The 24,467-nt window shown below is 43.2% G+C and overlaps 1 pseudogene across 1 annotated transcript; it reads left to right on the top strand.

The window, feature by feature from the left end:
• Nucleotides 1-15,156: 15,156 nt before the first annotated feature.
• On the top strand, nt 15,157-16,211 carry LOC308524497 (cleavage and polyadenylation specificity factor subunit 5-like; annotated as a pseudogene). Its single transcript has one exon. The product of its transcript is annotated as a cleavage and polyadenylation specificity factor subunit 5-like (transcript).
• Nucleotides 16,212-24,467: the final 8,256 nt, after the last annotated feature.

Raw genomic sequence — 24,467 nt, forward strand, 5'->3', positions numbered from 1 at the left:
TGCTCTCATTGAAACAGAAACCTCACCTGCTTCTCCAAACACTGAAGACATTTTTTAAAACCTACCTTTTGTGTGTCTCCTAGTGTGCCGAGTCACAAAATCCTAGTTTTGTTCTTATCATTGTTATTTCTTGGACCTGCCAATGTGGTATGTCATCATCAGAGGCCTGGATTGCAGCAACAGCAGCCCAGCCCTCTGGTTCCCTGCGTTTGTGCAACTTCTGGCAAATTTACCCTTATACAGTGTCCTTTTCCTACCTGGGGTTCCCGTTTGGGTAAAGCTGGCATGAGTCTCTATTTCCTGTTTAACCAGTCAATACCAGCCTCTACAGCCCAGCCTTCAAGGCTCCAAGTCTACATAGTGTCCTCTCCGTGTCTGCCTTCTGTACACTGATGCAATCCAGTTTCTATTTGCCAGTCCCTGGGCCTCATCCCTGCTCCTGGCGACAGCCCCATCATTGTATTTGCCTTGAGTCCCTAAATCCCTTCCTCCTCCTCCTCTGAGTCAATCCATGTCCCTAGCCTCCTTCAAAACCCAGCCCATTAGCAGATAACAAAGCTGCTCCTGGGGTGGAGAAGTCCTTTCCAAAGGGAAGAAAGCGAACGAGGAACACATAAAGGCTTTGTTCAGTAGATTTGATTACACAAGAATGAAAAGCTTCTTTATGTCAAAATGTACTATAAACAAAACAAGAGAATCTAGGAAAAAAGTTTGCTACATATAATAGACAAAGTTAATATTCTTAATATCATTTTATAAATCAGTAAGAAAAATAAAAGATATTCGTGTGTGACACAGACATACAATGTAGAAGAGGCCAAAAACATGAAAAACGGTAAAACCTCAGTAGTCTTAGAGAAATGCAAATTAAAATAACAATGATCTTCCCTTTCTTTTTATGAAATGGGCATTTTTAAAAACGATGGTACTCAATGTCGATTTGAGTGTTAAGAACAGGATCTTTCATACATTCTTTAGCAATCAATGTCAGGATGTTCTTTCTTGTCCTTTAAAATAGTATAGGTTTGAAAAATCTCATTACTTTTTACGCTATTAGCAGTGTTTTCCAATATTTCTACAATAAGTATGTATCCTGTTTACACTTTAAAATATATGAAAATGCATTTTTTATATATTTTATTGATTTTTTACAGAGAGGAAGGGAGAGGGGTAGAGAGTCAGAAACATCGATGAGAGAGAAACATTGATCAGCTGCCTCCTGCACACCCCCCACTGGGGATGTGCCCACAACCAAGGTACATGCCCTTGACCAGAATCGAACCTGGGACCCCTGAGTCCACAGGCTGATGCTCTATCCACTGAGCCAAACCGGTTAGGGCTGAAAATGCATTTTTTTAAAAAAAATCTTATAAAAATTAAAGGGAAGATGAGGGAGGAGCAGGAAAGTATATTATCTTAATGGACTCACTTTAGGAATCTCTGATTGCCACTAACTAGCTTTGATTAAACGTTCAAGGCTAGAATCCTCACCTCAGAGAGCTGTTAGGATTAAAACAGAAAATAAGTATGTAACCTGCTACCATAGTATCTGACACTTTGTAAACATTCAAAAAACAGTGGTCTCATTATTATCTGTTGTATTCTAAGCATATAGTTTGTGTTCTGCATGTAGTAGGTGCTCAATTAAAATATCTGCCTGACAGTGTGTTTTTTCATTGATACCTTTAATATTCTTCCCCGCTGACCTCATTCTGTCTTTCCCTTTTCCTTTCCTCCTGCCTGCTCCACATCTGTCCTATCCATCCCGTTTCTCCTTCTCATCACACTCTCTATCTTATGGAACACTCTTTCACAGGTACTCTGAACAGCATTTTTCAAAACCCAACTCCAATAGCCACTGATTTGTCAGCCTTACCTGAAGGTCAGTAGCAGTGACAATGGGCCCGGTCTTCTCTTCACTTGCTCCTTATGTTAACACCTGGCTTGAAACTCATCTGTCCTAGGGATGCCTCCTATGCTTGACAGCACCTGAGTCTGATCACCTGGGAGCTTCCTGGTGGCCTGGGACATGTTTGTCTGTGGGCCTTTTCTTTCCTCCAGGCGGAGGCTAATTCTATGTTACTTAGGATGCTTCCTGCATGTTTTGTGTTAATCAGTCCTATAAATTAAGTTTATAGCATTTTCTAGTCAGCAAAATATCTTCCCTTCCCTTCCTCTTTGCCCCCTTTTCACCTCTTCCACTCCTTTATCCTCCCCCTGAGAATATAACTACTATTTTTTTTTCTCTGACATGAATTTATATTTACTTGGTGCCGGGGTCCAACCCCAGCGGGTCCAGGGGTCCCCAAAGGTGTGGACGGAGTCGGCGAAGAAGGAATGACCCGGAGACGGAATTCAGTTGATCAGCAGCCTAGCCAGGGTCTCCAGCCAGGATCTCCAGCCAAGTTCTGGTCTGGATCTCCAGAGAGGTTCTGCTTAGGATCTCCAGCCAGGTTCTGTGTCCATGTTCTCTTGCTAGGTTTTTCAGCCAGGTTCTCCAGGTTCTCCAGCCAGGTTCTGAAGCCATGTTCCCTCGCTAGGTTCTCCAGCCAGGTTCTGTCCAGGTTCTCCAGCCAGGTTCAGTCACCAGGTTCTAGTCAGGTTCTCTTGCCAATTTCTGTAGTCAGGTTCAGTCCAGGATCTTTTGCCATGTTCTCTCGCTAGGTTCTGTCTCTAGGTTCTGAGGCCAGTTTCTGTCCAGGATCTTTTGCCATGTTCTCTCGCTAGGTTCTGTCTCTAGGTTCTGAGGCCAGTTTCTGTCCAGGATCTTTTGCCATGTTCTCTCCAGCGAAGTTCTTCTGTCTCTAGAGAACGTTCTGTGTAGGTTCTGTGCCTAGGTTCTGTCTCTCATTCTGTCTCTTGCTGTCTTGTAACCTCTGTATTTATACCAGTTGATTCAATCCTATCAATCTCTATTACAAAGGTTAGGGCGTTTCTTATCTCCATTCCAGGGAGTAAAGATTATGTGGCTTAAGCATGATTGTTCATAGTTAAAGTGATTAATTACCCACCTGGCACTTAGTTAAGAGGTTTTATTCCCTCCCTAACTTCAGGGGAAAATCCCTACCTGGGAAACAACCTTTCTCAGAGAGGAGACCTTGGTTAAAACACATAGTGCCAAGAAGGTGAGCAAAAATATTAAGAACAGTATGCCATATATGCCAGGTCCCTTGAAACAGCAAGCATGGACCGGCTCCCGGCAACTTGGGGAAAGTAGGATGAATACTTTTGTGCCTCTGATCCATAAGGCATAATACTGACTATATGTCCTTGTATTATTTCAGAAACATACACTGGACACTTTAGGGTGACTGATAAGAGATAACAGCAGAATGTGATCACGCAACAAGCATTGGATTCTCCCCTCCATATCCTCATACTTATTAAGGTAGATGACTCTGGAGTTTGCCATTAGAACAGATATTTTTTAAAATATATATTTTATTGATTTTTTTTTATAGAGAGGAAGGGAGAGGGATAGAGAGTTAGAAACATTGATGGGAGAGGAACATTGATCAGCTACCTCCTGCACATCTCCTACCAGGGATGTGCCCGCAGCCAAGGTACATGCCCTTGACCGGAATCGAACCTGGGACCTTTTAGTCCACAGGCCGACGCTCTATCCACTGAGCCAAACTGGTTACGGCCATTAGAACAAATTTGAATTCTGTCTGCAATACTGTACTCTCTGAGCTTTAGCTTCTTTGATTGTAAAAAGATGATAACATCTCTCTCAATCAGTGGGAATTAAATGTGTGTAATGGATATAAAACACAATCTAACAGACTATGTATAGGGACACTCCCTAACACAAGGCAAAAATGTGAACTTCCCCTTCCCTTTTCAAGATTCATTTATTCTGTGGTAATTTATAATCCAGTGGACAAAAACAAGACCTACATAGATGAAGGAAACACTAAACACAAAATGAATTTATCAAACACAAAAAATTACTGTAAGCTCTTTGCAAACATTACCTCATTTAATCCTCACAACAGGTATATTATAATGCCAAATTTAAGATGAGGACATTGACATCCCTACAGGTGACACAGTCAGAGGTGGAGCCCAGGCAATCTGGTCCTAGTGCTCATGCTCCACAGCATTGCATCATACTCCTCTCACTCATGCCTTGCACGTAGAAGAAACTGAAGATATATATTTAAGTATCTTTTTCCAACTCCTTTGACCAAATCCAAAAGAACCACCACGTGTTCACTATTCTTCGATCAAAACAGTTGGCTGCTGCCCAGTGAGGTGGCTCAGTGATTGAGTGTTGACCCATGAACCGGGAAGTCACAGTTCGATTCCCAGTCAGGGCACATGCCCTGAGTTGCAAATTCGATCCCCAGTGGGGTGAGTAAAGGAGGCAGCCAGTCAATGATTCTCTCTCGTCATTGATGTTTCTATCTCTCTCTCCCTCTTCCTTCCTCTCTGAAGTAAATAAAAATATATTAAAAAATAAATAAAAGCCGAACCGGTTTGGCTCAGTGGATAGAGCGTCAGCCTGCGGACTCAGGGGTCCCGGGTTCGATTCCGGTCAAGGGCATGTACCTTGGTTGCGGGCACATCCCCACTGGGGGGCGTGCAGGAGGCAGCTGATCGATCTCTCTCATCGATGTTTCTGGCTCTCTATCCCTCTCCCTTCTTCTCTGTGAAAAATCAATAAAATATATTTTAAAAAATAAAAATAAAAATAAATAAATAAAAAACAGTTGGCTGCTTTGCATATTGGCTAAAATTCCAACCCAGTCTGGTGCAGAGGAGCCAGGGAAAAACTGAGGTATCTCTTACTGACAAGAGCTCATTCCCCTAGGACTAATGACTCTGTAATAATAAACACCCTAGGGTGTAAAGAGGGTGACAGTTTTTAAAGGTCCCTTTGGACTCCACACTCTTTTTCAAAAAGAGATCATTTGGAAAGCCCTTTTATATTTGTTTTCTTATTTAATTCTCAAAACTACTTTCTGAAGTATCATTTATAGGCCTAATTTATACTGATGGGGAAACGAGGGCTCCTAAATGTTGAGTTCCCCAAGGTCGGCTCGCCAGGAAGTGACAGGATTTGAACTTTGGACTGTCCAAAGCCACTGATGTTTCCATTCTCCAGCTCTTAGAGTTGGTGATATCCATACGGCTTGGCTGGGAATCTTCCCCTATCCCCACAAAGCCCAGACTCCTCACCTGTGGAGGAGGTCTGGTAACTTGTGTGAACCCATTGTACTGTGGAGTGTGAATCTATCTTTAGGAACACTTGGAAGCACTCTGTGTTCTCAATCAGCAACGAAGGGGTAACTCTGGCAATAACATTTTTTTTCTTAAAACAGAACATTAAGAGTAAGTCTTCTGTACACCAAGTTAGTAGCTCTGATTTAAAGCCAGGATAAGGGGCAGAGAGCATTTTGTTCTAGCTAGTCTGTGGTTCTATCCATCAAATTAATGATACCAAAATACTTTGAAGGTTCAGGCTGACTATATAAAAAACTCATTGTGGCCCTAATCTGTTTGGCTCAGCGGATAGAGCACCGACCCGAGGACTGAAGGGTCCCAAGTTCAATTCCGGTCAAGGGCAGGTACCTCAGTTGCAGGCTAGATCCCCAACATTGGTTGGGGCACGTGCAGGAGACAATCTATCAATGTGTCTCCCTCACATTGATGTTTCTCTCTCTGTGTCTCTGCCCCTCCCTTTCACTCTCTCTAAGGATCAATGAAAACATATCTACAGGTGAGGATTAACAAACAAATAAACACACAAAAAAAAACTCATTGTGGAAGCCCTGGACTTCAATTGCATTTAACCCTGGTTCAATAATGTTATCTCATCTTGTTGGGTAGGTTTTGCTGTGAGTGCCTCATTAAGACATTTGAGCCCTAGCCGGCGTGGCTCAGTGGTTGAGCATTGACCTATGAACAAAGAGGTCATGGTTCTATTCTCGGTGAGGGCACATGCCAGGTTTTGGGCTCAATCCCCAGTGTGGAGCATGCAGGAAGCAGCCGATCAATGATTCTCTTATCATTGGTGTCTCTATCTCTCTCCCTCTCCCTTCCTCTCTGAAATCAATATGTGTGTGTGTGTGTGTGTGTGTCCGCTGAGGGCCTGCCCCCAGCCACACCATGGAGGCTTGGAGCAGGCGCCCCTCTGTGTTGATCTCTCAGGCTCCTGGCCTCCACTGCGTGTTGTTCTCTCCCTTGAGCTGTGGCCAGGGTGGGGTGCTGCCTGCAGGCTGCGCTTTCCTGTTCACAGATTGCTGCGGAGACCCAGGGGCAGGCCCTGCTGGGTGCTGCCTGTGGACCATGTTTTCCTGCTCACGGATCGCCACAGCGATCACGGAGTAGGCCCTGCTGGGGGCTGCCTGCTGGGTGCTGCCTGCAGGCAGCACTTTCCTGCTCGTGGATTGCCACGGTGACCAGGGAGCAGGCCCTGCTGGGTGCTGCCTGCGGGCAGTGATTTCCTGCTCACAGATCACCGCTTGCAGATTGCCATGGCAACTCGGGAGAAGGCCCTCCTGGGAGGCCCAGGCACAGGGGAGGCGAGGATGGAGGCTGGCTGCGGCAGATCGAGCTGTCCTGCCCTGCCTGCAGTATGCAAATTTAACGGCCATCTTTGTTGGGTTAATTTGCATACTCTTCTGATTGGCTGATGGGCATAGCGAAGGTATGATCAATTAGCATCTTTGTATATATATATTAGAGGCCTAGTGCATGAGATTCATGCATGGGGCGGTGGTGGGAGGTGGGGGGTTGTCCCTCAGCCTGGCCTGCACCCTCTCCCAATCCAGGACCCCTCAGGTAGGGACCCTAGGCCTGGCAGGCTGTCACAGACTATCAGGGCTTTCCTTCCCCTGGCTGCCAGCAGCTGGCCCCACCCCTGCCACTACCAGACATCCCTCTCACAGTCGGGGGCTCTTGCAGTCTGAGACCCCTCACTCCTTACTGCCTGCCTGCAGCAGAGGCGGGAGAGGCTCCCATCACTGCCGCTGTGCTCGCCAGCCATGAGCCTGACTTCTGAGCACCGGGGCAGTGGTGGAAGCCTCTCCCACCTCTGAGGCAGTGCTAAGGAGCAGTGAGCCCTGCTTCTGGCTGAGAAGCACTCCCACAGGGGGAGCACACTAACCACCAGGGGGCAGCTTTTGCATTGAGTGTCTGCCCCCGGGTGGTCAGTGCGCATTATGGCGACCAGTCATTCTGTCATCCGGTTGATTTGCATATTGGCCTTTTATTATATAGGATCTGGACATTCGAGGATGTGGCTAAGAATATGGTTGACACCTCTGATATAATATGTCTCATTGAAGTCATCATGGACACTGACTTCTCTTGAAATAAACAATGTAACTACTAGAAGTTTCACAAATGTATATTTTTAAGTAGAATTGTTATTGCATTTAAAAAGACCAAAACAATTCCATCTCAAGGCATTTTTTAAAATCCTTACCTAAAGCTATGTTTATTGATTTTTAGAAAGAGTGGTAGGGAGAGAGAGAGAAACATAGATGTGAGAGAGAAACATCAATTGATTGCATGCGGTATGAGCCCTGAGCAGGGATCAAACCTGAAACCTAGGTATGTGTCCTGACCAGGAATCAACCTCGAAAACTTTTGGTGTATGGGACGATGCTTTAAAAAAAAAAAGTAATAATCAATGTAGAAAAATTGTACAACACAAAGTTATAAAGCAAAGCAATAAAAGAAATCAGCCCAGCCCAGCTGGTATGGCTTAGTGGTTGAGTGTCAACCCATGAACCATGAGGTCATGGTGCGATTCCTTAGAAATATGTATTTGTGGGTTTGATCCCGAGTAGGGGGTGTGTAGGAGGCAGCTGACACATGCTTCCCTCTCATCATTGATGTTTCTATCTCTCCCTCTCCCTTCCTCTCTCTGAAATCAATAAAAATAAACACATATTTAAATCACCCCAGAGACAGTTTATTTCCTTTCCTGGGATACTATCTTAAAATATAGATTCCAGGATTTTACCCTGAATCAACATAATCAGAGTATCTATGGGGAAACCTAGATATGCATTTTTAACCAGCATGCCAGGTAAACCACATCCTAGTGAAGACTCTAGTTAGCATAAGCAAAGCATCTATCGGGTGATTAATTCAAAAATAAATTGATTGCAAAATATACACCCTGGTTCCTGATGAATTATCTTGCTATATAAGGTAATTTAGTTTTATACCCCTTTATCGTTTTTTAAAAAATATATATTTTTATTAATTTCAGAGAGGAAGGAAGAGGGAGAGAGAGATAGAAACATCAATGATGAGAGAGAATCATTGATTGGCTACCTCCTGCACCCCCCACACTGGGAATCAAGCCTGCAACCGGGCATGTGCCCTCACCGGTAATTGAACCATGACCTTCTGGTTCATAGGTTCAACCATTGAGCTCAACCATTGAGCCATGCCAGCTGGGCCCTTTACTGCTTTTTTGTCATTTAGATTTATTAGCTTTTTAAATAGAAATTCTGGCTCAGTATACCTATGGAAGTCATCTGAATAAAAAAATAAGAAACATCAGTTACAGGATTCTATTATTATTATTTTGATTTGGGAATGTATGTGAAAATTTTTATAGTAATAGAAAAAGAACTTTTGTTATTTTTATGGATACTCAGACAGGGGAAGGTCATAGGGCAAAACTAACAGCAAGAATAAAGCAAGTAAATATCACTAAAATAAAATGTAAAATTTTATTTTAGTGATATTTAAATGTGTGAAAAGAAAAACACAAAACATATGAAAAGACTACATCATATGTCATCAGAAAAATGCAAATTATAACAACAATGAGATTCTACTACACACCTATTAAAGTAGCCAAAACCCAGAACACTGACAACTCTAAATGCTGGTGATGATGTGGAGCAACGGGAACTCCATTGCTGGTAGGAATACAAATTGGTACAGTTTGCAGTTTCTTTTTTTTTTTTTTTTAACAAAAACAATTCAACCTCATTTATTGTCATCTTGTAGTAACTCAAGGGCATTGTATGACTAAATGGGTAAGAAATATTCTCCCAACAAAGGACACAAAAAACACAAACTGTATTGCTTCTCAGTAATTCCTCACTTCATTAAGTCATTTCTAGGTGGAGGCAGTTTGGAGCAGAGTAATATTATCTCCTTTTAGCATGATCCGGCCTAGTTGTTTTCTTTTTTTTTTTTTTTTTTAAATATATATTTTATTGATTTTTTACAGAGAGGAAAGGAGAGAGATAGAGAGTTAGAAACATCGATGAGAGAGAAACATCGACCAGCTGCCTCCTGCACACTCCCCACTGGGGATGTGCCCGCAACCAAGGTACATGCCCTTGACCGGAATCGAACCCGGGACCCTTCAGTCCGCAGGCCGACGCTCTATCCACTGAGCCAAACCGGTTTCGGCCTAGTTGTTTTCTTGACTCTGTTTTAGAATGAACCTCTTCTGCATCATCTAATACGAGGTTCATATACTCATCAAAGCCAATGATACAGCCTTCTGTCCGCATATTCACTTGCTCATAAAGCCACACCTGAATCCGAGATCTATTTTGGCCCTGGCCACGGTACGCCATGGTGGAAGCTAACAAAGACCACACGAAGCCGCGCGCTCTCTCTCGGAGCCACTTCTGGAATAAAGAACCTGAAGCGGCAGTTTGCAGTTTCTTAAAAAACTAAACATATCCTTGCCATACAATTCAGCAATCATGCTCCTTGGTATTTACTCAAAGGAACTGAAAATTTATGTCCTCATGAAAACCTGTCCACGAATGTTTATAGCAGTCTTATTCATAATTGCTAAAACTTGGAAACAACCAAGATATTCTACAGTAAGTGAATGGAGAGATAAACAGTGACACTTCCAAACAATGGAATATTATTCAGCACTAAAAAGAAATGAGCTATCAAGTTGTGAAAAGACATGGAGGAATCTGAAATGCATATTACTAAGTGAAAGAAACCAGTTTGAAAAGGCTGTATGCTGTGTGATTTCAAGTATATGATTCTGGAAAAGGCAAAACTATGGAGATATAAAATGGTCAGTTAAGGGGAAAGGAGGGTGAGTAGGTGAAGCACAGAAGACTCTTAGGACAGTGAAGCTACTTCATATGATATTGTAATAGTGGATACATGTCATCATACATTTGTCCAAACCCATAGTATGTACAACACCAAGTGTGGAGCCTAATGTAAACTATGGACTTTGGATAATAATGATGTCAATGTAGGTACAACAACTGTAACAAATCTACTGCTCTTATGGAGGATGTTGATAATGGGAGAGGCTATGCATGTGTGAGGGCCAAGGTATGAGAAAACTCTATACCCTCCTCTCAATTTTTCTGTGAACCTATAACTCCTCCAAAAAAAAGTTTATATTAAAAAATGAAAGAGAAACACAAATAACATGATATAGGGCTTCAAAAGAGGAAGAAATTTGTTAATTATGTATTCATTCTTTCAACAGACATTTATTGAACACCCATTATTGCCAGGTACTGCTAATAAAGGAATGTCTGGGGAAAATTTTTTTTATTATGAGGTATAATCTATACTAATAAAAGCCTAGGTGGTCCTCGTGCCCTCTCATGACACCCTCACATCATCACAAGATGGCCACCCCCACGTCATCACAAGATGGCCACCACAAGATGGCCAGCAGAGGAGGGCATTTGTGGGCAATCAGGCTGGCAGGGGAGGGTAGTTGGGGGCATCCAGGCCAGCAGGGGAGGGCAGTTGTGAGCAATTGGGCTGGCAGGAGAGGGCAGTTGGGAGCAATCGGGCCAGCAGGGGCGCAGTTAGGCGTCAATCAGGCTGGCAGGGGAGTGGTTAGGGGGTGATCAGGCTGGCAGGCAGAAGCAGGGGTGGGCAAACTTTTTGACTCGAGGGCCACAATGGGTTCTTAAACTGGACTCAGAAGAAGGAGCTGCGGCCGTGTTTCCCGTCGTTGCCATGTTAACACTGCTGCTGGTGAAGGAGCGGAGGGGAGAGCAAGAGAACCCTCTGCTCTTTCGGCTCCACGGGCCGGATAGAACAGCCGAAAGGGCCGTAGTTTGCCCACGGCTGAGTTAGGGGCAATCAGGCAGGCAGGCAGGCAAGTGGTTAGGACAGTTGGACATCCCCTGAGTGGTCCCAGATTGGAGAGGGTGCAAGCTGGGCTTAGAGGACACCCCCCCTCCCCCGCATGAATTTCATGCACAATTACCAGGCCTCTAGTTAACATATAACAATGGAAAATTTAAACAATATTGTTGTTTTCCAATAATTACTTCTAGGACTTCAAAGCCTATCTGTCCAGACCTGCTTGGAAGGGAATGTGTTGTAATTACAGAATTTTACATCAAATGATAGTTTCATGAAGGATGGAGGAAAAAAATAGACATTTTTTTATTTCCCACTAAATGTTAAGCATTGTGATACCAGCTTTACAGAATTTATCTCCCTTAATCCTTACAACTTCCAGGGAGGGAGGAAAGTCTTTTTATCTCTAATTTACAGATGAGGAATCTGAGGCTTAACTGTTGAAATAACTTGCTTGAAGTTATACACAAAGTGGTTGGGACTATAGTGAAACTAATTCTACTAATTCTGTTGTGAGTAAATTAATACAAAAGTTTTAATGGTGATTTCTCATAATCTCATGATCTCAGGATTGTTTAAATGTTTTTCAATTTATTGTTTTTAGGAAAATTAAACAATTTTGATAGGGGAGACTGTAGTTACCAAAGCATAAACTGTCCACAAAAAACAATCACAAAAGAGGAAACTCTCAGAAATGTTCAATCATTACTTAACATCCAACTCTTTTCTCCTACGATTTGTGGTTACCCCATTTGCCTTAATGTTCTTCCAATAATCAGATATTGTCCTGGGTAAACTTGTTCCCATAGTTTATTTATTGAATTATCAGTATCTTTAACAGAGAACATCAAGATAGTGAATGTTAAACTTGAGGAAGTATTTATGTTTTCTATTATTAGCAGACCCCTGGAATTAAACGAGTCCAAAGAAACAGACCAGCAGAACAGCCCAGTTAATAGCAGATTAGGACCACAGCCATTTAACTCTGTGGATAGAGCGTCAGCCTGCAGACTGAGGGGTCCCAGGTTTGATTCCAGTCAAGAACACATGCTCTGGTTGTGGGCTCGATCCCCAGTGGGAGACACACAGGAGGGAGCCAATCAATGATTCTCTCCCATCATTGATGTTTCTATCTTTCTCTCCCTCTCTTTTGCTTTCTGAAATCAATAAAAATATTTATTTTTAAAAATAGCAGATTAGGTATAAAATGGTAGATGCAAAATGGATGGTTACAATTCTGAAATTACCCATATTTGTGGAGTGTTGATCCATAAAGTGAATTTGTATCATTATTCATGAACTCTCTGTATTTCAGATTTTGTGACTTTCTATGAAGCTTGGACTATTCCTACTCCTGGGATTGAACTAGATTGAAGTGGGAGCACACTCCATTAGGATAGTTTCTGTAAGGAGAGCAGTTAGTGTTTTGATAAACAGAATTTAAATGAGTACATTTGAAGATCTAATGGATTTATTAAATAATTCATGAGTTGGGTGGGATCTCATCTATCAAGTAGAGAGGTTATTTACTCTGGAGGGGTTATACAAGATGGAAGGCTTTTATAGAAAGAAGAGTGGGACAAGGAAATCATCAACAAGAGAAAAATGAAAGTTCATTGGAGGAAAGAGTTCAGGTGACGACAACTTCTCATTGGCTAAGCTGTGGTGTTTCCATTGGCTGGGCTTGTTGCTGGGTGAAAGAAAAATCCTCTTTCCTCCTGTTGGAGCAATAAATATTTGCATATTCTGTTTGGGAGTGTAAGGGGCCTCTTTTCCTGTTGGAATCCATAACTGAATTAACTGATACTGTAATTGACATGGACTTCCTGTTTGGGGTAATTGACAATGGGAATGGTAGAGCATGAAAGCTTCCCTCTCTATGGGTCTTCCTGACTCTAGTTTCAGTTGAGGTTTCCTGTTTTAATTTTCCCAAGTTCTAGATCAAGAAGTTGTAAGTGATCTAATGAAGAGTCGTCTGTTGGAAAGGTAGAACCATCATCAGGAAGAGTCAAAATAGCATGATTAGGAGCAGGCAGGGAGGAGACCTAAGGGTCATGGAGAGAGAATAGAGAGGAAGACCTGTGTTGCCAGACTTGTCCCTGTGGCTGGGAGTGCCACTACCTCTGGTGCTTAATGTTTCCTATTTGCCCACTAGATCCACTCTTCACTTTCCTTCCCCACTCCATGTCTAGAGCGTCAGTGCCTTCCAGCTCTCAATTAGGTTAGCATAAAGAAAAGCCCTGGTCTGCGAGTGGGGGAAAGGCAGGAAAGGAAGGCAGGGAGAGGTGCTTATTCTCTTGGCTTCCTCCCTGCAGGGCCACTTCTGGCTGACTGAGTCCCTCAACCTGTGCTGGGCTGCATATCTGGCACTTTGGCCAGACGGGTCATGCTGTGCTGTCTGTTCCTAAAACACATAGATAGGAAGGTACTGACATCAGGCCAGACTTTGAGATATGGTTTCATGGCCCCTTCCCAGCACATAGGCCTTCTTTCTCAAAAGGCCCGGAAGTCTCATTCCAAATTTGGGAGACAAAAGACTGGAAAAGGTGTAAATAAAGAGAGTTTCCTCCATATTGGGGGCCCAGAATTTGAAAGACACATTTTCTCTGGGCCTCCACAGAATTTAATAATAAAATGTAACTCCTGTAGTCTGAGCTGCAGTTCGGCCTCTGCTCTGGCAGGGTGCTGTAACTGTAGTCAGCTGACCAGCTTAATAAAGGCTCTTAAATTTAAATTCTGAGTCGGTGGTCTATCTCGCTGAGTGAACCCATAACAAACCAAAGTCACAGTTTCTCTTGAGGGTACCAAATCTCATATTTCTCTCTCTTGATATCTCTCTCTCTATATATATATATATATATTTCCATTGATTTTTAGAGAGAGAAAGACAGAGAGAAATATCAATGTGAGAGAAATACATCGATTGGTTGCCTCCTGCACTCACCCTGACCAGGGCCCGGGCCATGAAGGACCCTGCAACCAAGGCACATGCCCTTGACCAGAATCGAACCCAGGATCCTTTGGTCTGCAGGCCAATACTCTATCCACTGAGCTAAACCAGCTAGGGCTACACATCTCTGTTTTGTTCTAGGTTCTGAAAGCCTTCATTCCCCTTGTCCTTTGGACCTTGGGTTGGTAACAACACAGCTACTATTATCCCCCACTATGTCGTGTGGGACCCTGATCACTTTTTAATAGTCCCTTGATAAATAAATCTTCCTTAGATTTCAGAGTGCTAACTATTTCGCATTGGGATCTTGACTATTACTGCCGGAAGCCAGTCCATCCTTGCTGCTTGACACAGTCGCTACAGGGAAGAAACATCTGCACAGCATATGTTTCAAGGGACCTGGCGTATATGGCATACTGTTCTTAATATGTTTGCTTCCCTTCTTAGCGTTATGTGTTTTAACCAAGGTCACCTCTCCGAGAAAGGTTGTTTCCCCAGGTGGGGATTTTTCCCTGGAGTTAGGGAGGGAATAAAACCCCTTAACTAAGTGCCAGGCGGGTAATTAATCACTTTAACTACGAACAATCACACTTAAGCTACATAATCTTTACTTAGGATAATTTCCTTCAGTTACTTCCTTGTAGCTTAATAGAACAATAGAGTAACCTTGGAATGGAGATAAGAAACGCCCTAACCTTTGGAATAGAATGGATAGGATTAAAATCAACCGGTATAAATACAGATGTGACAAGACAATAAAGACAGAACTTGGCTGGAGATCCTGGCTAGGCTGTTGATCAATTGGGAACCCCAGGACCTGCTGGGGTTGGACCCCAACATATTACACTTCCCAATATTTATTTTCCCCTTATTTGGAAGCAGAATGCTCACTTTTACTTGAGTTCATTGCTATACAACCAAAAATGTATTTTTTCAAGTTTCTCTTGTAGCGAGGCAGGGCCACAGCAGTACAAATGATATATAGTTCTTATATCTCTTTAAAAGGATATAAGAGCTAGCGCTCTCACGTTAATGGTGGGCGGTGGCTTCTGAGTGGGACACCGACAACCGCTGCCCGCACGGGGGAAGTCTCCCTGCTTCTCCCCGCTTTTCGCTCGCTGCCAGTCCTCGCCAGCATGTCCGTGGTGCCGCCCAATCGCTCGCAAACAGACTGGCCGCGGGGGGTCAACCAGTTCGCAACGAGTACATCCAGCAGACCAAGCCCCTCACCTTGGAGCGCACCATCAACCTGTACCCTCTTACCAATTATACTTTTGGTACAAAAGAGCCCCTCTATGAGACGGACAGCTCTGTTGCAGCCAGATTTCAACGCATGAGGGAGGAATTTGATAAAATTGGAATGAGGAGGACTGTAGAAGGGGTTCTGATTGTACATGAGCACCGACTACCCCATGTGCTACTGCTACAGCTGGGAACAACTTTCTTCAAACTACCTGGTAGTGAACTTAACCCAGGAGAAGACAAAGTTGAAGGACTAAAACGCTTAACAACAGAGATACTAGGTCGTCAAGATGGAGTCCTGCAAGACTGGGCCATTGATGACTGCATTGGTAACTGGTGGAGACCAAATTTTGAACCTCTTCAGTATCCATATATTCCTGCACATATTACAAAACCGAAGGAACATAAGAAGTTGTTTTTGGTTCAACTTCAAAAGAAAGCCTTGTTCGCAGTCCCCCAAAATTACAAGCTGGTAGCCGCACCGTTGTTTGAATTGTATGACAACGCACCAGGATATGGACGCATCATTTCTAGTCTCCCTCAGCTTTTGAGCAGGTTCAATTTTATATACAACTGAATTCCTGCACAGTGGAGAAGTAAAAGAAGCCGTCTCTGTGAGCACAGCTCTGCGCAGTCTAGAAAAAACATGGTAGAAGAGGTTTTTTGTTTTATCTCTTTCCCACCCCCTAAATTGCCACCTGCTTTCTATTGTTTGAATAGTAACATTGACATGAAGAACCTAGATAGTGGTGTAAACATATGTGATAATGTTTAATTTGCTTTTGTTTCTACGCATACGTTTTTGTACATTAAAAAAAGTGGACTTCAAAAAAAAAAGTAAAAAAAAAAAAAAAAGGATATAAGAATTATATTCTCTATTCCTCCATCAATAATGTGATTCCTGGAGCTCCAGCGTCTGTTTTGGAACATGAGGATCAGAAGCACACCCTAGAGATGATGTAATAGAATGTTACAAGGAGCCTGGGCTCTGACAACTGAGAACTTGCTATAACAGCCCTGGACCATCTATTTGTTTTGCATAAGGAATAAACTCTATATTGTGCAATGCTCTGTTATATTTGCTTTTTCTGTTATGTGCAGCCAAACAAATCCTAAATAATGTCTTTTTGGAACTGAGATTTTATGCTATGGTAGGTACCTGTCTACATAACCTTTATCACCTTCTAACATTATTTTCCTCCCATTAGAATGTAAGCTCCTTGAGGGTAGGAATTTTGCTTGTTTTGTTGTATCTAGCACTTAGGACGGAGTTCATCATTAGTAGGGGCTCAGTAAATATTTGCTAAAAGCATGAAAAAAACAAAACAAAACACATGAATGCATGTTATCTGGTACAAATTGCAGAGATGCCACTACTGACTGAAGGAGCTACACCAGGAAGTGTTAACTCCTTTACTCATTAACATGTGATGATTACATTGAAGTCTTATTGCTTCACATCTCCATGCCTTTGCATGAGCTACTCATTCTGCCAGGAATGCCTTTTCCCCTTGTACACAAGGTACACTACTACTGATATCTCAAGTTTTAATTTAATTATTACTTTTTCTGGGACACTATTCTCCAGTCCCTGCAAGTAGAGTTGATCTTTATTCAACTCTATTTTCAATTCTTAGTTGAATTACAGCACTTACCACACTGCATTGCATTAATTGTTTACATATCTGCATCCTGGACTAGATTCAGGGGCCTCGAAGGAAAGTCTATAACTTATTTAGCTCTATATTCCTAGCACCTAGCCCTGCCCTTCTCATGGTGAGACTCTATATGTTTTCTGAGTTATTAGCAAGATGACAGAGCTGAGGCTGTGATTTGATTTTTCTAGTGGGAGTAAAAACCGTAAAGACACTTTTGAATTACTTGTTTAGTGGAAACAAATACTGTGCGGGAACATGCCAAGGAAACCTGGTCCCAATCCTGGAAATTCCTCCCTGGTGAACTCTTTAAATAATTTTAGTCTCTTTGAACATCTAAACCCTCAACTATAAACTGGGACCTCATAGGATTGTTGTGAACAAGTCAATGATAGTGGGTGAAAGCTCTTTGTAAATATATTGGTAAGCTTCAGGCAAGAACAAATTTAAATTACCCAAGTGAGGAGTTTGTCCTTTTTAAAACAACCATAATTTATAATCCCAGAATGTTTTCCTACCAGTCCTCTAAGTGCAAAGATATATCTATGCTGTAGTTTAGGTCTCTGCTCCTTATTTGTAGACCTTGGAGAGCCTCCATGAGCTGGGGTAGCTTTCACATTTTAAGGCCTCTTATCTTTTTATTTTAATACTAGAGGCCCGGTGCACAAAAATTTGTGCACTGGGGGGGGGGGGAGGGAGAGAAAGGGGGGACCCTCAGCCCGGCCTGTGCCCTCTTGCAGTCTGGGACCCCTCAGGAGATAACCTGCTGGCTTAGGCCTGTTCCCGGGTGGCAGAGGGCAGGCCCAATCCCTAGGTGCAGCCCCTGGTCGGGCTCAGAGCAGGGCCGATTGGGAGGTTGCGATGCCAGCCTCAGTCACGCTCAGGGTAGGGCCGATTGGGGGGTTGGGGCACCGCCCCCTGTCACACTCAAGGCAGGGTCGATGGGGAGGTTGCAGCGCCACCCCGTTATGCACAGAGCAGGGCCAATCAGGGGTTGGGGAGCTCCCCCCTGTCATGCACAGAGCAGGGCCCATCAGGGGGTTGAGGAGCTCCCCCCATCACTCACAGAGTAGGGCCGATAGGGGAGTTGGGGCACCGCCCCCTGTCACACACAGAGCAGGGCGGATCAGGGGGTTGGGGCACCACCCTCTATCACCCACAGAGCAGGGCCGATCAGGGGGTTGGGGCGCCGCCACTCTCTCACTCAGGGCAGGGCCGATGGGGAGGTTATGGCTCTACCCCGTCACACACAGAGCAGGGCCCGTGGGGGGGAGGGGGGAGCGGGGGATTGGGGCTCCACACACTGTCACACACAGAGCCGCAGGGCGATCAGGGGGTTGGGGAGCTCCCCCCTATCAGGCACAGAGCAGGGCCAATCAGGGGGTTGGGGCGCCTTCCCCTGTCACAAACAGAGCAGGGCGGATAGGGAGGTTGTGGCCCCGCCCCCTGTCACACACAGAGCCGCAGGGCGATCAGGGGGTTTGGGCGCTGCCCCCTGTCACGCTGATCCCGGTGCTGGGAGGCCTATTACCTTTTTACTATATAAAATAGAGGCCTGGTGCATGGGTGGGGGCTGGCTGGTTTGCCCTGAAGGGTGTCCTGGATCAGGGTGGGGTCCCCACTGGGGTGCCTGGCCAGCCTGGATGAGGGGATGATGGCTGTTTGCAGCTGGTCACACACCCTTCAGGGTGGGGGTCCCCACTGGGGTGCCTGGCCAGCCTGGGTGAGGGGCTGAGGGCTGTTTTCAGGCTGGGACTGAAGCTCCCAACTGCTCCTTTTTTTTTCTTTTTTTAATTCTGGGCCAGCTTTAGCTCTGGCTTCAGCTCTGAGGCTTCAGCTGCTGAAAGCAGGTATCTGGTTTTTTTGGGTTCTATAATCGAAACAATGTATAACTCCAGCTCTGAGATCCCGGCCGACTGAAAGCTGGTTTCTGGGATTTTGTTTAGCTTCTATATTTGTTATAATGTTTCTTAAACTGCAAGCTCAGAGGCCGGCAAGGCAGGCGGGGAATGTTGCAGCCCTCTGTCACTGAAGCAAGCAAGCCTCATGTTCAGTTTAAGCTGCCTGGCTGCTGGCCGCCATTTTGGCTGGCAGTTAATTTGCATATCGCCCTGATTAGCCAATGGGAAGGGTAGCGGTCGTAGGCTAATTACCATGTTTCTCTTTTATTAGATAGGACTAGAGGCCCAATGCACGAAATTCATGCAAGAGTAGGCCTTCCTTCCTCCGGCTGCCAGCACTAGTTTCCCTCTGGCATCGGGGACCCAGGCTTTCCTCACAGCCCCTGCTTCATCTGGAAGGTCATCAAGAAGGTCTAATTAGCATATTATGCTTTTATTAATGTTAGGTTAGGTGGCCCAGGAGGCGGCGTAGGAAATAAAGAGAGTCGAGTTAATCAGAAAAGAAAGAAAGGAAAGGCTTTATTCTGTGTCCCCGGGTGACCCACGGGCCCCAATGACAGGGCACATGGATCCGCACCAACAGGGAGGGGGTCGCTTTTTTTATACAGCTGTTCAGTGAGGGTGGGGGAGCATGAGCTGTGGGAGTTCCCACCGTGGGGGTCGTCATGGTTTCCAGGTGTCATCATCTGCCTGGTAGCTGGCCTGTTAGGAATTCCTGGGCGTCACCATCTCCTGGTGCACTGGCCTGTTATGGATTCTAGGAAGGGCCCATTATCTATGTCACCATCTGCTTGGCAGAGGCATGCTCAGCTCCTGGACGCCCTTTTGACCTAACAATTATTATAGATATTTTTATTGATTTCAGAGAGGAAGGAAGAGGGAGAGAGTGATAGAAGCATCAATGATGAGAGAGAATCATTGACCGGCTGCCTCCTGCACATCCCCCATGGGGATCGAGCCTGAAACCCGGTCATGTGCCCTGACTGGGAATCAAACCATGACCTCCTGGTTCATAGCTCATCACTCAACCACTGCATCATGCTGGTAGGGCTGAGGCCTCTCTTCAGGAATCAGCCTTCTTCCTCTCATGAAGCTAGTCCTAGGGATGCATATGCTTCATTTAGGATTAATATTTATGACAATACCTTTCCTTGCCCCCTGAGCATCCAACACTGAATAGCAGCCAGAACCTGAAACCCCCTGGTGCTTGAAATCTGGGTTAAATGGTTCCAGGTCATGGAAGACCCCTCCCTCAGCCTCTCAAAATTGGGCCTTTTCATTGTGAGGTAGTTTAACGTTCACTTTGTTTTTCTCTTGTCCTTGAGCCTCACCTTGATTTGCCCTAGCAGGCTAAAGAGCTTAGCAACTCAGCCAGTGAGAGGGAGTCCTTATGATCCAGTGGGAAGGATGGAAGAAGGGGCAGGAAGGTTACAGTGACAGAAGAGACTTTTATTGGCTACCCTTAGTGCTCAGGGATGTTTGCATGGGCCTCACCTAGAGTTATACTTGGATCAAATGAAAAGATGGGATCAGTAACTCATCCCTGGAATGCTGTCTAGCAACACTGGTGACATAATTGCTATAGTCTGATTCCTCTGGGCTGACTGCTCACAAGGGCTCCCAGCTGTTGTTGGGAAATCCTGAGCATTTTGCAAGTTTCTCCAGTCCTCCCCTCCTGTTGCTTGTTTTCATGATGGTTGTAACTCCCTTTTCCCATTTTCCTTCATAGTGTCTCTAATCTCAGGTTAGTTTTCGGATTGAAACGTCTTCCTATCTGTTAATATGTGGCCCCATGAACACTGGAACAGCTATGGCATTCAGCTTTTCAAACTTCTGCTCCATTCAGACTATTTCTACCACACCTGCCATATTCAATCTTACTTCCTCACTTTTGCCCTCACTACGGCCCTCACCTATAGTGCTCTTCCCTTATTAACCATAAGTCATTCTTCCTTACACAGTTCTCAAGAACCCATTTCAATTTAATTAAACTCTTATCAAACTCCTAGTATTTATTACATGGTAGGCATTGTGTTAGATTGTGGGGACATTAAGGTTAATGAAATGAGAATGTGGCTCCTGACTTCATGGAGCTCACATTCTTGGAGGGAAGGAAGGCAAGAAAACTCATTGACTATAATGTGATCAGAGATATCACTTAATGGCAAGGGAAATACACATGTCTGGAAGAGGTTAGGGCCACTTATGTGTTTTCTACAGAACTATTTTGCCCTGGCTGGGTAGCTCAGTTGGTTAGAGCATCATTCGGATATGCCAAGGTTGTGGGTTCCATCCCTAGTCAGGGCACATCGAAGAATCAACCAATAAATGTATAAATAAGTGTAATGACAAATCGATGTTTCTCTCTAATAAAAATAAATAAATAAAAGTTTTTAACTGTTTTGAACCAGTCAAGCCCACATTTATGTATGTTTTCTGGGAATTCTTGTTATACTTGGAGTCACTTAGCTTAGTTCATGTTATTCTTGTGTCACAAACAGATATAAACCCCTTGAATTTAAGAACCATGTTCTTTTGTATCCCACCCATGGCACATAACATATTATTGAACATAATATTCACTAATACATACTTATTTGGCTTAATTGTTGGTTGCTTGATTTAGGATACAATGGAGTTGGAGAAAGAGCTTGGGTTGGGGAATTAGGCGGCAGGAAGCCAATATGGGTGCAAGATTAATGGACAGATTACAACTGAGGGTAATTGGGTTTCAATCCTTTTCAGGGGACTATATAGAATTTTCCCCAGAGGTGTCTTATGTTTTTTCCCCCCCGCCCTTGACAGTCCCCTAGCCTCCCCTCCTAGAGGTGTCTTATCCAAGGAAGTTGAGGTAGTTATTCACAAATTTCCATCCATCATTAGATGGTGGGCTGCTGAGTTGTTAATGCCCTGCCCATGCGTGGACCAAGCTCAAAGCCTAAGTCCGAGTCACAGGTGCTTAAAATAGAAAGAGATCCTGAGAGTAAGAAAACAGTGAGGGCCAAGGTAATATCAATGGGGCACTGGCAGCAACTGTTGTAATATATATATTACATGCAAAGTGTCCCCTTGGGAGTTCAACTGGAGACCGGGAATTCAATCGCTCACTGTGGCATGTGCTGACCACCAGGGGGAGGCGCAGAACGAAGGAAGGCCCCAATCTGCCCTGATAGATGGCCAGGCCTAGGGACCCTACCTGTGCATGAATTTTGTGCACCAGGCCTCTAGTATACTAATAATATACAAAGGTGTCAATTGAGTCATTGTATATAATAATTAAACACTATACACAACCTACATATATTTTAGAGGGGATTGGCTAAGGATGCCTAACCAACCTTATGACAAAGATATAATTTCTGTTAAGCTTTTTCAAAGACTAAAACCAGGAGTCCTTAACCTAGTCTGGAGGGTGAGAGAAGGCCTCTTTTGGAAAGTGATGGTAGCCATGTATGTTGGGAGGGAAGCTAAGAGGAACAATCCAAGCAGAGGGAGTAGCACTGTAAAGCCCTGAGAAAGGAGGAGGCTTGGAGCTGGGCTTATGTGGCTGGAATATAGAGAATCAGGACAGATTGGCTTCCTGAGGTTCATGGTAGGCAAGGACCAGAGTAAGTGGGATTAGGATTTAGGGAATTGATCCTGGGGACAATGGGAAGCCATGAAAAGGCTTAAGTTTTGCAGCAGATGTTTAGAATGATGGCTCTGGTTGCAGAATATAGAGGGTAGAAACCTACACTACACTGCTTGGCTTCTGAGTTCTTTGGTGAAGTGAAGGGTGTCAAGCTGCCAAGAACATATTTCAAAGCTGATTATTGTTATATTTAAACAAAAGAATGATATACTTAAATGCATAGCCCATGGACATGGGCAATAGGGTAGAGAAGACCTGGGAGTTGAGTAAGGACTGGGAGAAGGGGGGAAATGGGAGATATCTGTAATACTATCAACAATAAAAATATATTTAAAACAAGATATTGTGGAAATCATTATTGGGAAAAAAGAATTATATACTCATTTCAAATAATCAGAGCTACTTTTAAAACATTTTTATTGAATTTATTGGGGTGACATTGATTAATATAATTATATAGGTTTTAAGTGTACAATTCTATAATACATCATCTGTATATTGTTTTGTGTATTCACCACCCAAAGTGCCCCCTTTACCCTCTTCTGTCTTCCATACCCCCTTTTCCTCTGGTAATCAACATGCTGTTGTCAGTGTTTGAATTTCTGTTGTTATTGTTTTGCTTAATTCCTTCATCTTTTTCATGAAGTTCCCTAATCCCCCTCCCCTCTGACAGCTGTCAGCCTCTTATCTTTATCTATTCTATCATAGGGTCTCAGCTAACCCAGTATTTGCCTCTTTGAGTTAGTAAAACCACAACAGTGGTCAAGTAAGGTGAAATTGAAATCAGAAGGCCTGGATCAGTCAACAAATATTCATTGAGTATCTACTGTGTGCCAATTTTAAAGCCTCCTTTAGAGGTAACACTGGACTGGCTTTTTCTTGTCTTAGCTATCTTTCTAAACCACAGACTTTAAAAACAAATGTTTTGAATTATACAGCTTTAGGACTGCTCATGGAAGGATGTATGTGATACCCTAAGTTTAAAAAACAAGTAATAAGTATAATGACCCCATTTTTTGTAAAGATCAAAAAAATAAAATGCTATACACTTTGTGTTTGGGTGTGTGTGTTCATTGAAAAAGACATGGAAGGATTACACATTAAACTATGAACAGTGGTTACCTTGTGACTAAGGACAGCCAGAGGGAATGGTCATTTTTTATTTTTATACTTGTATTTGAATTCTTTAGTATAAGCATGTATTATTTTTATAATTAAAAGATGAGTAAACAATAATGTTAAATGGATAACATTGTTCATGTTATAGCAACAATATATACATTATATACAATGTATAAGTATTATATATACATATACTGTATATGGTATAATATTGTATGGGGAGGGGCAAAAGTAGGTTTACAGTTGTTCCTATGGAAAATAATACAATAATTAATAAATAACAATACAAGAATAAACTGTTTTACATACTTACAACTGTAAACCTACTTTTGCTCCACCCTGTATGTACATTTACTATATATATGGTGTAAATGTTATTCTTGAATGTTATTTACATACACTGGATTCGCATGTTTAAGGGGAAATCCACCTCCTGGCAGTGCTAGTTAATGATCTGTTTTATGTTTTCAAAGAGATTGCTTTTTTAAAAAAACAATAGCTGAGGTTTTTACTTATTTATGTTTTATCATTGGGGTCTGCTGTATATATTTTTAAGTAATTTTTTTATTTTTCAATTACAGTTGATGTACAATATTATATTTGTTTCAGGTGTAGAACCCAGTGATTAGACAATTATATAACTTATCAAAGGGATTGCTTTAAAAACTTTTCAAAAAATCCTCACCCAAGGATATTTTTTTATTGACTTTTAAAGAGAGAGAGAGAGAGAAACATAAAAGTACTTGCCCTGACTGGGGATTGAACCGGAAAACTTTTGGTGTTCAGGAAGATGCTCCAAACAACTGAGCCACCTGGCCAGGGTCAAAGGGATTGCTTTCTAATTCTTTTTTTTTTTTTTTAAATATACTTTATTGATTTTTTACAGAGAGGAAGGG

The sequence above is a fragment of the Myotis nattereri genome (genome assembly GCF_964212035.1).
Source record: "Myotis nattereri genome assembly, chromosome: 9".
NCBI classification, from domain to species: Eukaryota; Metazoa; Chordata; class Mammalia; order Chiroptera; family Vespertilionidae; genus Myotis; species Myotis nattereri.